This window comes from Dasypus novemcinctus, chromosome 7, assembly GCF_030445035.2.
Source record: "Dasypus novemcinctus isolate mDasNov1 chromosome 7, mDasNov1.1.hap2, whole genome shotgun sequence".
Classification (NCBI taxonomy): domain Eukaryota; kingdom Metazoa; phylum Chordata; class Mammalia; order Cingulata; family Dasypodidae; genus Dasypus; species Dasypus novemcinctus.
In genome coordinates this window covers 108821608-108840562 of record NC_080679.1, presented here as the reverse complement: position 1 = coordinate 108840562, position 18955 = coordinate 108821608, and the positions used below count along the sequence as shown (strand labels likewise).

Sequence of the window (18955 nt, the reverse complement as noted above, 5' to 3'; positions counted from 1 at the left end):
GGATCTTTCTCCAGGATAGACCATATGTTAGGGTATAATGCAGCTCTCAATAAATATAAAAAGACTGAAATTATACTAAGTACCTTTCAGATTGGAATGAAATAGGAAACCAATAAAAGACAGGAAAAAAAGTAAATTTGCAAATGTGTGGAAGCTGAAAAACATACTCCTAAATAATCAGTGAGTTAAAGAAAATTGCAAATGAAATCAGTAAATATACTGAGATAAATGAAAACAAGATCACAACTTATCAGAATGTATGGGATAAAGCAAAGGCACACTTGAGAGGGAAATTTATAGCCCTAAATGCCAATATTAAAGAAGAAGAAAGAGTTAAACTCAAAGATTTAACTAACAACTAGAGAAACTAGAAAAACAACAGCAAACCAATTCCAAAGCAAACAGAAGGAAAGAAATAATAAAGGTTAGAGCAGAAGTAAATGAAATTGAGAACAAAAATTTAAAAAATAGAGAAAATCAACAAACCCAAAAGTTGTCTCTTTGAGAAGATGAAAAATATCGACAAACTACTAGCTAGACTAACACAGAAAAAAAGAGAGAAGATGCAAATAAATTCAATCAGAAATGAAATGGGGGAAGTTACAACTGACCCACAGAAATAAAAATGTTCATAAGAAGATATGAGAAACTGTATGCCAACAAACTAGACAACGTAGATGAAATGGATAAGTTCCTAGAAATACACAAACAACCTACACTGACACTACAAGAAATAGAAGAACTTAACAAAACAATCACATTTAAAGAGATTGTATCCATCATCAAAAATTTCCCAGCAAAGAAAAGTCCAGGACCAGATGTCTTCACAGGTGGATTCTTTTCAAAAAGAATTAACACCAATCCTGTTTAAACTCTTCAAAAAAACTGAAGAGGAGGGAAAATTACCCAACGCATTTTCTGAAGCTAACATCATCCTAATACCAAAGCCAGATAAAGGTACTTTAATAAAAGAAAATTACAGACTGATCTCTCTAACAAACATCGATGCAAAAATTCTCAACAAAATAGTTGCAAATCCAATCCAATCGCATATCAAGATATTCATACATCATGACGACATGGGATTTATTCCTGGTATGCAAGGCTGGTTCAACATAAGAAAATCAAAATTGACATAATGCACCACATTAACAAATTGGAGGAAAATAAATACATGATTATTTCAATCAATGTAGAAAAGGCATTCAACCAAATCTAGCATTTATTTTTTGATAAAAACACTTCAAAAGATAGGAATAGAAGGAAAATCCCTCAATATGATAAAAGGCATATATGAAAATCTCATAGCCAACATCATACTCAATGAGGAAAGGCTGAAAACTTTCCATCGTAAGATCTGGAACAAGACCCACTGTCACCCACTGTCACCATTGTTATCCGATATTGTACTAGACGTTCTAGCTAGGGCAATTAGACAAGAAAAAAAAATTAAAGGCATCCAAATAACAAAAGAGGAAGTAAAACTTACTGTTTGCAGATGACATGATCCTATATTTAGAAAATTCTGAAAAATCCATGACAAAGCTACTTGAGCTAATAAATGAGTTCATCAAAGTAGCAGGATACAAGATCAACATGCAAAAATCAGTACTGTTTTTGTACACTAGCAATGAAAAATCTGAGGAGAAAATAAAGGGGAAAATTCCATTTACAATAGTAAAAAATGACTCAAATACCTAGGAATTAATTTAACCAAAAAGTACAGGACCTATATGCAGAAAACTACAAAAAAATTCTAAAAGAAAAATTTTAAAAAGACCTAAACAAATAGAAAAACATCCCAAGTTAATGGATTGGAAGAATAAATATAGTGAAGATGTCATTTTTACCCAAACTGATTTATATATTCAATGTAATACCAATCAAAATTCCAACAGCCTACTTTACAGCATTAGAACAGGTAATGGCCAAATTCATTTGGAAGGGAAAGTGCATGGGAATAGCCCAACGCATTCTACAAAAGAAGAGCGACGTGGGAGGAATTTCATTGCCTGACCTTGAAACATACTACAAAGCCACAGTGGTCAAAATAGCATGGTACTGGCATAAAGATACACATATTGATCAGTGGAGTAAAACTGAAAATCCAGACATAAACCTCACCTATATGGTCAACCGGTTTTGACAAACCTACCAAGTCCATGTACAAAACCAACTCTTCAACAAATGGTGCTGGCAGAACTGGTTATCTATAACCAAAACAATGAAAGAGGACTGCTATCTTACTCCCTATACTATACAAGAATCAACTCAAGATGGATCAAAGAGCTAAAAAGGGAAACATCCTCCAGACCTTGTGGTAGGTGGTGGTTTCTTGGACCTTACACCCCATGCGCATGCAACAAAAGAAAACATAGATAAATGGGACCTCCTCAAAATTCAATACTTTTGCACCTCCAAGGACTTTGCCAAAAGGGTGAAAAGGCAGCTGACTCATTGAGAGAAAATATTTTGAAATCATATGTCAGATAAGGGTTTAATACCCAGGATATAGAGAGAGATGGTACAACTTAACAATAAAAAGACAAACAACCCAATTAAAAAAATGAGCAAAAGACTTGAATAGACATTTGTCCAAAGAAGAAATATAAATGGCAAAAAAGAAAACACATGAAAAAATGCTAACACCACTAATGATTGGGGAAATCCAAATCAAAACTACAATGAGATATTATTTCACCCCTATCAGAATGGTCACTATTAAAAAGACAGAGAACTACAAGTGCTGGAGAGGATATGGAGAGATAGGGAACACTTATTCATTGTTGGTGGGAATGAAGAATGGTACAGCCACTGTGGAGGACTCTTTGGCAGTTCCTAAAGAAGCTGAATATAGACTTGCCACATGACCCTGCAATACCACTACTGGGTATATACTAGGAAGAACTGAGAGCAGTGACACAAAAAGACATCTGCACACTGATGTTCATAGCAGCATTATTCATGATTTCTAAAAGCTGGAAACAACCCAGGTGTCCATCAACCAATGAATGGATAAACAAACTGTGGTGTATTCACACAATGGAATATTATGCAACTGTAAGAAGAAGTGCAGTCATAAAGCATGTAACAACATTGATGAACCTAAAGGACATTTGTTGAGTGAAGCAAGCCAGACCTGAAAGGACAAATACTGTATAAATGCCCTACTATAAACTAAATATACTGTGTAACATATTGTCAAAACAAAAAATTTATATGTACCCATTACATTTAATTAAGAAATATATGTTTTTATTCAAGAGTTTTTTTATTTTTAAATTATTGTTTATATTTTCAATTATTAAATGTGCAAAATAAAGTTTAAAAAAAAAACAAATATCACCAGACTCTTAAAAGCTCACAAGGAGAAATAGGAAGGCACCACTGGGATTAGCACCTCTGAGTAAAAAGTTAAGGCGACATTGGCAAGCACAGTATCTAGCACATATTAAGTTTTCAATAACCTCTGGTAACAGAATGTTGAATGGAACTTTTTCTTGACCCTGAAATTGGTAACTAGAGCTCAAAGCAATTGTAAAAAATAACAAGAAACATTTGGGACAGACACATGACTGAAGGCATCCTAAGAGGTTTCCAAACAAACTTTGCTCGCCTCAAATACACTTTACCTCTTCCCCATTCCAATTTTAAATCAAAAACAAAAACAAACTAGAAAGGGGAAGAAGGAGACAATAGAAGTCTTTGGTAGCATCATGTTGGTGGTGGAAAACTACTCTCTCTGACTCTATAGGGGAAAATAAATGGATGATTTATTCTCTTTCCTAAAACAAGTGTGAGAGAAGTACCTCAAGAGGATCACTTTTACGACTGGGGTTGCATGGAAAAAGGGGAACCTGGCCTCTTATTCCTTGGTGAAATGCTTGCTGAACTGGATATCTCTAGGTTCATTCTGGGGCTACTGTCAGAGTAGAGAGGAGCATGGTGAGAGAGCTCTTAGCTGAAGTGTGATCTCCTAGAATATGGGAGTTTATTTGACCACAAAGATTTGAACTTGCTTTTTCACTGTGATAAATAAGGTAGATTATCTGTTGAGGCTTCCATTATACAGTGTGCCTATGAAAACAACATGAGAGAACACACAGACTTAATTCTTTATAAAGGGTTCTTCCAAAGAACAGAAGTGATTCCATTAGTTCTGACTACTCTGTGTGAAGAGACTTGGGGATAGGAACGGTACACAGAATCCTTATACTTGCCATGAAAGGCAATGAGTGATGGACTGTTATGAGACAAAACAATGATTTCATTCCTCTCTAAAGGAGCCCTCACTGATCTAGAGGACCACAAAGTAGCATAAATCACCCCAAGAAAATAAAAGAAACCAACTTTGAAGAGACCACAACATTATCAGAGACAACTACCAGAAGATGAAACAGATCAAGAAAGCAGAGCCAGGGAAGACTCCATACCACAAATATATGACTTGTTATACAAGATCACTGATTTCCATGCCCCCCACCTGTTCCCACTCCCCACCCACCCTTAACTAGAAAATAAAAGGCAGAAAGGAAATACCTCAGAACAAAATCACCAACTCCTTTACAAGGAGCTAATGGAGAAATGGATTAGCAAACCAGGCCCATCTTTACTAAAAACATGCTTGGGGTATGCTGGGCAGGCATGGAAAGGAAGAAGAGGATGGGATATCAATAATATATGAAACTGAGGTTTTGGATAGGCCTACCCAGACTTTTCATGATGTAAGGTACCTGAAAAGTGCATAGCATCTTCTAAGATGTTACTAAGAGAAGGAAAGGCACATTTGACCAAGCACAGTTGAATTAGGGGATCAGAAAATAATAAAACTGATTCATAATCCATGAGGTCACTACTCAATAAATTGATTACATAATTGAATGAATGAATGAAATATATGTGCACAAATCCATGAATAAGTAAATGGCAACATGAAAGAAGGCATTTTTTCCTATTAGCCTTCATCAGGATGTCTATTTTTGAAGTTACTAGAGAGTATTAATATGCTATTAATAGTTGGTAATGTTTTATAGCACCAAGGCACCAATAAGTCTTTTCTAGTCTCTAAATTAGATTGAGTTTATATAACTTTTTCCTAATCCCTAAAGGGCTAGAATTCCCAAAATGGTATTCTGGCATCTATTATATATAATTCTTTGCCTTGGCATCTCCATAATAAGGAGAACAATGATGACATATGTTATAAAAGTGATAGAACACACACAACAACAATTTTCAAGACTAAAGAATCTCTAGTCATGATTTCAAATGCATTTCGCTGAATTATATGAGGTGGCATACACATTGATGTAACCACTGATTTGGTTAAAAATCACAGATCTAGATAACTTCTTTAAATCTTTTGCAATCAAGTGCCATAAAATTTGTGAGGGAAGAATGTATGAAAAATCGAATCCAATTTTTAAGGGCATAGAAGCTAAATTTTAAAGAGGTTAAACGAAATGCCAAGAGTCACAATTTCTATACGCAGGGCTGAATCTGGAATCCAGGTCTCTTTATTCATAGGCTAGAATGAAGAATGTACCTTACAAAGACAAGTTCAGGTCCTAACCTGTGGACCTGTGGGTGTGAACTCATTTGTAAATAGGGTCTTCAAAGATCCTATTAAGATGAGGCCAAACTATCAGCATGGGCCTTAATGTGGTATGATGGAAGTCCTCATTAGCAAAGGAAATTTGGACATGGGAGTATAAGCCACATGAGGAAACAGAAAAAGACACATTGCTATGTGATGAAGGTAGAGACTGATTAACAACAAGCTACTAGCAGATCACTACAGACTCTGGGAAGGCATAGCCTGCCATATCTTAGACTTCCAGCCTCCAAAAATTATGAGACAATAAATTCTTATTTTATAAGCCACCAGTCTGTGTTATTTTGTTATAGCAGTCCTGGAAAATTAAAACAATTCCCAAATATGCCTTCATTCTTCTCCCTTGGCCACCTTTGTGGTTGCAGAACCTTATAAATCAGTCAAATTAGGATATACATTATGAGTTGTCCTATAATTTTCATAATTTTAATCGTAGCAACAGAGCAAGAGAGATGTGTTTTGAACATGAATTTGTACTGAGGCTCTTTTGTTCATGTTGCACAGGTCATACCATGAGCCTGACTCTGAAAAGATCATTGGAAATCAATCCTCAATGGCACTATCATTGCTATCACTGGGGAAAAATGTAGGGAGGGAAGGGCTCGACTCAGCTAAAAGTGCAACTTATATATATATATATGAGTAATGGAGTGAACTCTGAAATCCTATCATTCTCAGAATTTTCCTATTACCTATAACTGTTGCAAATATGGCCAAATGGAAAAAAAAAAAAAAGTGATGTGGCTGATACCTGTGAGGGAAAAAAAAAGGGGGGGGGGGGGAGGAACTCAAACCAACCCAACTCTTAATAGTCTGGGTAAATGGAAGAGAATGTATGAATATAACATAAAACATCAGTAATCCAAGAATGTTTTTATATTAATAGTTGATAAATAAGTTCCCTAAATTTATATAAAATCTATATTTTTATAGCTGAACCATTTAAATAGACACAGCTACAATTTTGCTTGTTTTGAGGATTACTTGAAGAACATGATGATATTAATAAACTTTATCTATGAATCAGTAGTTAAACCCAAAGGTGCAATCCTTTACTTCTTATATATCAGGAAAAGTTTGGAATGCCAACCATATTCAAATCCATTTTTTGTTCATCTTATGATAATCATAGGATGCTTAATCTTATGACAAGGGAAGCTAGAGGCAATGCTGTTTTTTACCATTTTAATTTATTTTGATATTTATTAAAACTAAATTTAAAAAATATTTGTTACCTTGATATTTTATGACCTATACTGAGGTATATATCAGCAATGGCTGTTATTTGAAGGTCTGCCTCATCCATCTCAAGCAGAAAATGCAACTCTAAATATTTTTTTAAAAGGACTATATTCAATCATTCATAAATCTGTAATTTACATGACTGAAAATTTCAAACCAACTTGGGAACTTTCAAAATCATCCAAATTATGGAGACATAAAAAAAAAAGCTGCCTTTTCTATGCAATTAAAATTAAAATAAAGGTAATAAAGATAATTGGTTTGTTGTTGATGAGAGAGGAATTTATTTAAAAGGCTTATTTTATGCAATGTCACTTCTTGGCTGCTCACTCAGTGTGGTTCATCAAATTGACTTGATTCACTTGTGGCAGCAACAGAATTCAATCTTGGCTCCATGCACAAATTGACTAATTAAATTGGGATATGAGTATGCTCACAGAAGCTGGACCATTGCACACACATACATTCTCTTTCACTTTGGAAGTTCAGCAGCTGACTGAAAACAAGAAGTAAAGCTTTCCCTTCAAGACAGACACTCCTTCACCAATAGCTATATTCTCTTTGTCAATAGATAACATTTTATGGCTTTAAGTTTATTCAATTCTTGGTAATACAACAGTGAAAGGAAGAAAATTGAATATGAATTCTTTCTTTAGGGAGAAAACCTTTACTTTTATTTAATAAAAAATTTATCAATACAAAAAAATTTATCAATACAAATAAAACACTATTTTTAAACTAAGTAAAAATACTATTGGCTTCAGCTTTTTAGTTCCAGGGACATCTTTTCTCAAAAGGGTTTTTGAAAAGTAAATCATTTTATACCAACCACATTCATCATTGACATAAAGGCCATCAATTCTTTTGATAAACATTTCTTCATATTGTCTATATTCATTAGAGTATATATTTTCCCTTTTGTTTCTGACAGCAGTTTAAAAAGATTATAAGTTTAACATACGGTTTCAGCTCAGACAACAATACTTCTTTGTCCTGGAATGTTAGAAGAGTTAGTTTATTAACTAGTTCACTGTTTCTAAGTCATGACAAAACTTAAAAAAAAAAAATAACATAGGAAACAATTCAGTAATCAAAACCATTAGGTCCTTGACTTACTCAGAGTCTGCAAACAACCAATTACTGTCATTTTTAAAAGAGGGCTTATGTAGTAAATAGCCTCTGAATATGCTGTGCCATTAACAGAAACAAAATGAGAGAGAGAAGAAGATTTGAGATAAGAGGATAGAAAAAAGACGAAGGTATATTCACAAAAAGGTATGTGCCTTCTTAATAGAAGATTATGGAATATGTTAACTAGACACTCTTAAGACTGGTGACTTGTGGAATTGTCAACTTAATATTATATTGAGAGTGTCCAATCTCTGACATTTTATTTACAAAATAGTCATAGCTTTAACATTTATTTCATGCCAGTTGAATCATTGAATCATCAAATGAATGGTATAATCTCATATATTATGCCCCTCTAATCTGAATCTACATCCTACAAAAAACATTTTATTTGGTCTATAATTATTTTTAATTGTTTGTTAAAATGTTAAAAATTGGGCAACAATATAAAAAATCCAAATTTATGGCTTGTCTTTAAAATTTCTCAAAACCAAGGGTCTGATTAATCCCAAAGTAATAATCAGTTGGAATTTAGTTACTGCTTCCCACTTCCCATGCTGACACTCTCCAATTTTGACATATCTCTCATTTTCCATATTATGCCACAGCTTCACTCATTACCAGTATCTGCCTGACCTTAGTGTAGGATTTTGAATGTGTGATGCTTGCTCAAGGCAGTAAAATATATTACTATGAGACCAGTTTATGAAATAAAGCTCTCTGGATTTGAATTTCAGCCTCTCCATTTAATGGCCAAGTGCCTCAGTCAAATTACCTAATCTCTCTAAAACAGAGTTTCCTCATCTTTAAAAGTGGAGTTAGTACTATCACCTCACAAGGATATTATGATGAATAAATAGAAAATGAATAAAAGTACTTCAGCTTGATGTCTGTATTATAGTAATATTCAATAAGCAAATATTATATTATTATTATACCAATCACAGAAGAAAGTTTATTATTTTAGAATTGGTCACAGCCAGGATGAGGACAACCAGTTTTTAAAGGTATCTCATACCTCTGTGTCTCTTCTTCATAGTGTGAGGAAGAAATGACAGACTTCTTCAGATTATCTGGATTCAATTTGATATATGAGTTTTGATGTTTGGAAATTTAAACATCATGTAGATGTGACATATTAAATTTCCAAAATTATTCTAAAATACAACCACTTTTAAATCTTTGTGGTATGCTTATTTTATGTTGTTGTTTCCCAGTTTTTAGTTGATATTTTAAGAATAGATTTTCTTGGCTCTTGAGCTCAAAATAATACACACTTTCAGATATAACCCACAGACCTATAGTTGTGCTTCTGTTATGAGGGGGGAAAAAAAAAAGCTTAACCTAAACTATGTCAACAGTGCTGAAAATGCAAAGGAAGAAACTACAAAATACTTTACTCTGGTTTCAATAATAGTGAATACTTTTCAAATGAGCACTTTGGAAAAGCCATTGGAACTTTTGTTCTCTGACATTATTGGAGAATACCATTAAGTGATAGGCATGACTTTTCAGGAAAAATAGGAATTTTATCAAAGTTGCTCAGGAATTAAAGTGGTTGTCTGGTTGTCAAACTTTTTTTTTTTTTTGTACTCATAATTGCCATGGTTTTATTGGCATATCTGTTTAAGTATTCAGAAACATAACAAGGAATTCTCAAGGGAGACCTTACTCATGACTTTCGAGAAAAATAGTGACCAACCTTGACAACATGGAAAGTAAAAAGTTGGGAGGAAATAGGAATCCACAGGGAGCCAAAAACTGACTTTTCTCTCCTTGTACAAGACTGAAAGTTGATTGATCACTTAGTTGGTTTCTAAGTGGTTATTTCACTATTTTTTTTAAATGAAGTTCAAGATTTGGGAATTTATCTTGCTTTAATTTAAAACAACATATTTTAAATGTTTAATCTCACATTTGTGGAATTGTGACAAAATCGAAGGCCTAATGATCTTCTAATTAATTTGGTCTAAAAATTAAATATTTCTTTTATCAATACTTGTTTTCATATCCTAAGCACTTTAATTATGGAAGACAAATAATAAAGAATGTCCCACTTAGTTCTTGGATTCTAAGGTATCCACAAAAGCCCTGAGCTAAGAAAAATACATAAGTGCTTAGGCCATGTGATTAAAAAATACATTATTATATAGATTTTTTTTTGTTTCAATATATTTAATACAAAAGGAAAAAAAAATAGTTTTATCATTTCCAAGAGCCAGAATTATTTTATGAATTGTTGTATATATCTGCAGGGTAAAAACACTGAGTTTCCTTCTTTATACATTATACTATCCTCTGTTAAAGCAATGAAGATTTTTATCGATTCTAATATGTTTAATTGTGTTCAATCATTTCTCATAAGACTTTGGGGGAAAATGTTCCGTTCTAATATTCTTCCTTATGTTATTTCAATGAAAATTAAAGGAAAGGGAAAAAGCAAAAGTTTCTATTCATATCTTGGATAACTTAAGAGATAATTGTATATCATTGAATGTTTTCAGGTGGTATTTTCAATTTTATAGATAAAAATAAATTCTGAAAGTACATTTGTAGAATGAATATATATATTGTATACAATTTCCACCATAGAAAATATTCTACCTTTGAAAAATATTTTACAAAATTTAAACTTTTTAGAAATTATATTTGAATTCTTTTTGATCTCAGAATATTGAATTGCATGACTTTTTATATAAAACCATTCAGTTATTATGATTTTATTAAAATAAATTGAAAGATAATATTGGTATAAATTGTTTAATCTTTGCTTAATGCCTGTAATTTGTTATGATGTTATCGCAATTACATTTTATACACTCTAGTCCTTAGAATTGCAAAGCATTATTATTTTCTCTACTTATGTATAGCTTAGTGAAGAAATTTACTACTTAGAATTGGTCAATCACACATTTTCAATGTACAGTTGGAAGAAACATACAGCGCTACCAAGTGCTCATTATATCAGCTTGAAAAGTGATAAATGTTCACTTAATATTATTTAAACAGGAAAATAATCAATTAAAATATCAAGGGGCACTGGATGTTACTGACTATTCCTCAGCCGACTAACACTGATACTTGAGTTAACACCAAAGAAAGAATTGTAATTTACATATCCTGTATGAATTCCATGTCATTAAATGTACTTAGTTCTGAATTTTTATATATAACATGTTAATTAAATAAAATGGTCATCCTCATTGGGTGTTGCTAGGAGGGGTCCCTTTCCAAGAAAGGATTTTCCATAAGAAAAATACAATTGACCTTCAGGGGCTTTCTGGGAATGGAACAATGGAACACACCCTATAGAAATGATATTAAGCAATGCCTGGTAATAAACCAGTTTTGGTCCAGAAGAGATAACTCATCAAAATGGACAAACTGTACTAGTATGAATCTTTTCCCCACTTTATAAGACTCCCAAGTGTAAAATGGAAACTTAACCTCAACCAATCAGAACATTTCTTCCTTATTTCCATAATTACATGGCATACATTTCTCCCTTCCCCTCCCTTGGTAGATCTCCTCATAACTTTAGGTTTGGAGCTATCTGGTTTGCAAATCACTTGTTGCCCAAATAGGCTTTATTTTTTTTCCCCAATGTCTCAATTAATCTTTGACAGAATCTAATGTCAGATGTGGGTTCTGAAGGAGACCTCTGGTCATCCCAGTGAGCAACAAGTTAACTAGGCAAAGGTACCTGTGTGGCCAACTGGTGCTCACTGCTTTCTTGCTCCATGTGGTAGCTGCATGTAAGTCCTTCTTAGATCTGAGCTCCATGGTCTTGTGTGGTGCTATCTAAGTTTACTTGGGTATATTAAAAGTGGACTGGGTCCAGAGGAGACCATGGGTAAGACACTCACCTTTTGGGAGTGAAAGAAAGCGAACACTGAGCACATAGAAAATGGGTGTTCTATACTAAAAATAGCTTAGTGCTATAGTGGCCATGATGGGGAAGTTTTAGTTCAGACAAAGTTGTTCATTTGAGAGACACACCTCAAAAACAATGAAAGACCATTTGTTAATTGATATACTAAGGCATTAAAGAATTGGTGATTTCAACCAAACCTCATTAAAAGACTCCTCACAGAAGCCAGTAAATAAAATAAAATAAAACATTTTTATAAACTAAGGAAGGAGAAGCCTGAAAACAACCTGTGAGGACTGACTCTGACTATGGCTTTGGGCACTAATCGTTATCCGTATTTGCCTAAATACCCTGAATCTACTAATGCTTCTTTCTCCCTTACCCTTTTACTTGGAAGATGAGGAAAAAGAAAACTAGCCAGATGTCCTTTAAAGCCAAGCCCTCCACAGATCATAGTGTTCTGACCACCACTACTTTTAACCCTTTGACAAAGATGAACTCAGAGACATAATTATTCATAAAATGATTTAGTGTTCTTTAAGATACATATGATTCAGCAAAACCTGATCTATATCTGTTTATACACAGCTTGGTCTGAATCTCAGTTGCTAAATCCTGGAAAGCAAAAGCTGAATGGACTGATCCAGAAAAGCACCTCTAGGATCTCTCTTTCAACTATAAATCTGAGGGTCAAATAGACCCAAGAAAAAAAGGCAAAACTTCTATAAGATTACACATGAAGGCAAAGAAAATCTTAAAAATCTTCTCCACAAATATCCATAAGAAGCTTTAGCACTCGTATTATGCAATTAACTTCAACTTTTCCCATCTATCAAGCAAATTCTGATAAAAATATGAGTGGGGCTAGGACAGAAAGGCAGTTATTCAATATAAAATAGTGAGTTTTGCATTTCCATGTTTTCTATATTTCTGTGATTTTATATCTGACTTGTGATTGAAAAACTTTATATTGAAGCTCTGAGGTTGGAATAGTAAATGAATTTACTAACCATCTTGATTTGCTTGAATTTCCATTTTATCTAGAGAATTATAAAGAAGAAGCAGAGGTTTACTGAAGGAGGCTAACATACCAATAATCCTCTGTGGTGCTGATAAGAAAAAAGCCTGCCCTGGCCTGGGACAAAGAACTGTATTAAAAGTTCAAGCTAACACCAGCAAAGCCTGCTCATCTTCACCAAGGGGTCACAATCTTACATCTGGAAAAGCCAACATCACCAAAGACCATAATCTAACATCAACATCCTGGTTGCTATAAAGAAACTGGGACATCCTGCCAGAATACCACACCACTCCTCATTTCATAGTTCACATAGCTCACTAGCCCATTGTCCTCACCCTCTCTCCCCACTCCCCTTTCTTGGTGCTATACCTGCATTAATGCAACTTTAGCCCAACAAACTTTCTCTGCACCCGTTTTAAAGTCTGTTTTATTTTCAGCAGGAACAAAGCTATACGTTCTCTATTTTTGTTCTTCTGTATGTGTGATGTGTAATGTTTTCCTTCTTCCAGATGATATCACCAAATCAACTTATAAAGTCCTTAAAACAACTCTATTCAAGTTGAATTAAAGATGAATAAACACTTAACATGTAAATTAATATTCCTAAAGTCCAAGAAATAAAGGAGACTGAATTTCTGTTTCCAATAGGGGAAAAAAAGAGTATTTGAAAATGAAACCACTATGAAATGCTGGAAACGAGAGCTGAGAGAGTGCTGGGTTCCTGGCTCTATCATATCCCCCAAGGGAAAAGCAGCAATCCCCCAAGTGCAATGGCAAAAACCAACAAAGATGGATGGTCCAACGATGAGCCCTTGATACTAATGGCTCTGATTATGACCTTGTGTGTCTGAAATATGAACTAGGCCTAGAGCTGTGGGGTGCCTAAGAGTGACCTCCTGAGAGCCTCCATGTTGCTCAAATGTGGCCACTCTCTAAGTCAAACTCAGCATGTAGATGCATTGCCTTCCCCCCAGCATGGGACATGAATCCCGGGGATGAGCCTCCCTGGTGCCAAGGGATTACTACCAAGAACCAGCTGATGATGTATCTAGAAAAAGACCTTGAATAAAGGGGTCAACTCAGAACAGCAGAATACTCAGCAGAATATAACATGTAATATCAGGTGTTAAAAACTGCTTTTTGATTTTGGATAAAAGGGGGAAATGGAAAAGACAAGTGAATTTATATGGCTATGAGTCTCCAAAAAAGAGTCAGGAGGTCATCAGAGGGGTGATACTTATGCATGCCTCAGCAGGGAGCCAGAGACAGCCAAGGTAGATGGAAACCAAGGTGCTGATTCTTCTGAGGGCTGCAGAGACTCCCAGGTTCTATGGTCATGGTAGATAGCTTGGGAGTTCAGGGCCATGTCAGTTGGCCCTACTTTGGAGCTTGTGTTCCTGAGTTGGACTCAGATATGACCTTTCTACACATGCCTCTTCTGTCACTTCTACTGGACCTGTGGTTGGAATTTAGTTTGGTGCATACTCAGGAGTCCTGAATCTCTGGACTGTCCATGTGACAGCCAGGCCCTGGGCCTCAGCAGACTTGCAGTTCCTACCCTCTGGTTTGTTGGACTTACCCTGGCCAGCTGACAGGAAGGTGAAGAAGGTCAACCACCACACCAGGGAGCCAAGAGTGCCTACAACTGCAAGTAGGAGAATTGCATCCATTATCCATGTGGAATCTAAGCCCCTCTTGATGTAGAGGGGGACTGGACATAACTATCCCAGGTTCCACAGGATAGAGGAATAGAGTATGGATTAGAGTAGACTTACTGGTGTTCTTCTGGGGCACTATGGTGATTAGTAAGGGCAGAAATTGTAGTAATGATGTGGAGAGGGTGGCCACAGTGGCTGCTGATGGTAGGGAGACAGAAGAAGAGATATGGTGTGTGGGCATTTTTAAGATTTGGAGTTGTCCTGGGTGATGCCGCAGGGACAGATGCTGGACGTTGTGTGTCCTGCCATGGCCCACTAAGTGGACTGGGGGAGAGTGTGGACTACAATGTGGACCACTGTCCATGTGGTGCAGTGGTGCTCCAGAATTTATTCACCAGGTGCAGTGAATGTGCCGCGATGATGGAAAAGGTTGTTAATGTGGGAGGGGTAGGGTAGTGAGAGGGGTATATGGGGACCTCATATTTTTTGAATGTAACATTTTAAAGAAAATAAAGAAGAAAAGAAAAGCTGAGGGAAAAAAGAGTATTTGAAGAACTAAATCCAAAAGTTATTTTAAAAATTCAAATGCACATAATTTAGGTAAACATTTGGCAAATAGGATTAGTATAATATTGTTAGTTAAATAAAAAGAACTAAGTCTTCTGAGTTATCAAAATTTAATACAAGAATACATTTTTATTCTTTTTATATGCATTCCTCCTAAATTCACAAAGGTTTCCTGATCAAATAAGCTAGTATTATATCTACTAGAAGTTTAAGATAATGAAAAATATAGATTTGTGTTAACCAAATTGAGTTTTTATTTTTTAAAAACTTAATTTCAAGAGCAAATTTTGTTTTGTAGGATATCTGCTTGAAGACAATTCCCAAGATATTTTTGGTAACTTAAATATATAAGGCATACAGGATGTATTTTTTAAGGAAAAAGAGAACAGTCCTAAAGAAAATTTACTGACTGCTGCAGAATGAGAAAAAGGATTGTGTAGGACAAAACTTTAATGGATGTAAAAAATTGTAGAAGGTTTGTAGAAAAGGAATTTTGTTTATGATGGTCAGGTTTGGCTAAGATTTGATAGGTTTATAAGACTTTTAAGAGTTTTCTTATCAGACAGTATCTACATGCCAAATTGGAATTTAGTTTTCTATCCCTTAAAATATTAGAATTTTATTGGGTTATTGACCTGCTCTTAGTAAGAGGTTGTGAAAGTTTTTTCTTAACCATCTAAAAGTCAAAGATTCTATAGTTTATCACAATATTCACCTGTGCTTTATGTTTACCATATCACCCTTTATTGTTTTAGAGAATAAGTCTTTTCACTTTTCAAAGAACTAAGATTTTTGTTGTTGTTTGCTTTTTAAACAATCATGTTAACTCCTCTGTTTACTTTTAAAATCTTTTAATGCCACTTTGATTAAATATGGAACTAAATATGGTTTCACAGTGATCCATCTTTTTTGACAAAATGTTCAAATCTGACAACTTTTGACATTTCATCTTCCCCAAATCAAACCCTAAATGATGTCTTGTTGATCTCAAACTGCCTTTTTTATTTCCCTGATGGCCCTTCGAAAAATCACAAAGGCTTTGCTTTTTTACCTTGTTAAAAGAAATGTGATATAAGTAATGAGGTTTATTTGATATGTTTTGAGTTCTGTGGGAAGTGTTGTCAGATTAAAAAGTATTTTCTAACCTTCTGTTGATTAAATTTCCATTTTAAAAATTTATTTATATAAATATTTCAGAAACTATATAGAGTTTGCAGAAATTTTCTATGTCCTCATTGTCCATGAGAAGTCTTAGTATTTATTTGACTGATGTTAGAAAATAGGATATTGTTATTGGTGACCATTTATTCTTAAAAAAAAAAGCTTCATGAATTCTCATCAGATCATCCACTTTTGTAAAAGATCAACAAGTTATCCATGGCCATTTCAAGATTTTTCTCATCTTCAGAAAACACCTGCAATCAGCCAGAGTGCTGCATCCTCAACAAAAAGGACTGTCTCAGATGCTCGTGTAAAGGACTTGGCCAGGTACCCTGGACAATGTTTAGGCAATGACGTTGCCTAAACAACTTTGAGACCATATCACAGGACTGAGTCAAGAGCACCAAACTCTAGTGAAGAAGCCAATGGTTTCCCAAGAATTCTAACACAAGATCGAGTGGAACATGTATTACTTACCTAGGACTGAATGAACTGACAAAGAATGATTAAGTGTTTGTTAGGATTATTGCTCATGTGTTTGGTTTTTTCTTTCCCACCGAAGATGTTTTTAATAAAAATATTACTGTACAATTTATTTAATCAAGATTGACTTATTTTATGTGCTGTTAAAAAAAACTCTTCCAATTAAACCATAACATAATAATTCCTTACTGTTTACTGTAAATTGGTTGAGGCATTTCTAAACATTTTCCAAATTAAATCAGACTCTTCTGAATCAATTTTCCAACAGGGACTTTAATGTCTAGGAATTACTGCTGACATTTAATGTTCTATATTCTATTTTTTTTTTTAAGATTTAGTAATCCATTTCCCCCCTCCCCCATGGTCTGCTCTCTGTGTCCATTTGCTGAGTGTTCTTCTGTGTCCGCTTATATTCTTATCAGGTGGCACTTGAGATCTGTGGTCCCTTTTTGTTGCATCATCTTGTTGCGTCGGCTCTGTGTGTGTGTGGCATCACTCCTGGGCAGGCTGTGGTTTCATGCAGGGTGGCTCTCCTTGCACAGAGGCCACTCCTTGCATGGGGGACACTCTTTTGCAGGGGCATCCCTACATGGGCCAGCACTCCTTGCACAGAGCAGCACTGTGTGTGAACCAGCTCACCACACCAGCGAGGAGGCCCTGGGTATCAAACACTTGGACCTCCTATATGGGAGGCAGATGCTCTATCTGTTGAGCCACATCTGCTCCCCAGTGTTCTATATTCTAGATACAAAGGCTCCCTTATTCTTTTCCCTTTAGCTATCTATAATTCATAAAACATTTATCTTTTTCTCCCTGCCTGATTCTTTGGGAATTCAGAAACTCTTATTGAATGTTTTAATTTTTATTGAAAAATGATGATTTGCATAGATTCAATAAGTATCTGCCCTCCTCGTTAACAGGATGTAATTGGAGACAGGGGACATAAAGCCAGGTCTTTGACTAGAATGCCACATTTGAGAATGATGTTCATTTAATCAGATATGACTAGACACTTCTGAAGAACTAAGGTTGACTTTATGGAGTCTATGCTTATAAAAATTCATTTGGAAAAATTGGGCTGATATCTGGCTCCAGGGTTCCCAGCCTTACAGATTATTGTATATTGAAATGATGTTATTGATCTTGAATCCAAAAATCACTGAAATTAGAATGTAAAAAAGTTGAGAATAGCATGTTTTTGTAACAAGTCAAAATCAGACATTCATGCCAGACATGGCCTGGCTTGATGCTTGGCAAAGGGACACTACAATGATAAGAAAATTGTCAACCAGAACCCGACCAGCTGTTGATAAATCTTTCTTCTCAGAGATTTCTCACGTCCTGGCCTTCAGTACCGTGATCATCCAACTTCTCTCTGCCACAACATCACTGGGGGCTCATCCAGGATCACTGAGAAGGCCAGAGGTGGCAACAGTTGATTGCCCCTCTTGGACACCTCCAAGAAGGCTGGGAGGGCCCAGGCAAACCCCAGCCCTGGGTGCCCTTGGATTCCTTTAGTCTAGAAAGAGGTTGTGGACTCTGCCAGAGCCATCCCAGAGAAACTGGAGGCACCAGAGTGTTTGAAAGAGACCCTGAGAACAAAGCAAGGAGCTCCACATGCCAGATAGGTAACACCCCCGGGGGTATAGTGCAGGAAAAGCCTAATTCTGAAAAGCAAAGAGGGGACCCAGATCAGCTCTCAAAGAAGACCCTAGTACCCCTGAGGAGAAGAGAGGAAGCCATCTTCTCTAAGTCTGAGAAAGGAAAGGAAGGAGGGTGGTTGTGTGCATGTGATTGTGGAGACTGAGTGAGACACAGAGACACACTTCTGTGGGGCAAGTGCGGAGTCCCAGCCCATGGTTCCATGGCAACCTCATCTGGTTAAGGATGGTCTGGGGGGGCATCCCTGCAAAGGGACCCTCTTCCGAGTTGGGGACTTATACTGACCTGCTAAGGCTAAGAGGCACCGTAAGTCCCCACAAGGGATGCAGCAGGAGAAAGATGAAGCGAAAGGCTGAGTTAGTATTGTACAGTGTCAACACAGGTGGAAACATGGGAAACACACAAAGTAGGACCCCATTAGGTTGAATGCTGAACAACTTTCCCCAAGCATTCTATGGAGATGTATATGGCATAAAGTTCCAATCAGGAAAGCTTAGAATGCTTTGTGAATTAGAATAGCTGGCTTTAAGGGTGGGCTGGCCCCA

The 18955-nt window shown here is 35.6% G+C and overlaps 1 protein-coding gene across 1 annotated transcript in view; it reads right to left on the bottom strand.

Annotated features, from left to right (window-relative positions):
* The window catches only part of LRP1B (LDL receptor related protein 1B), a 2023931-nt gene that overhangs the window by 954257 nt on the left and 1050719 nt on the right, over positions 1-18955 (bottom strand). The window lies entirely within an intron of this gene.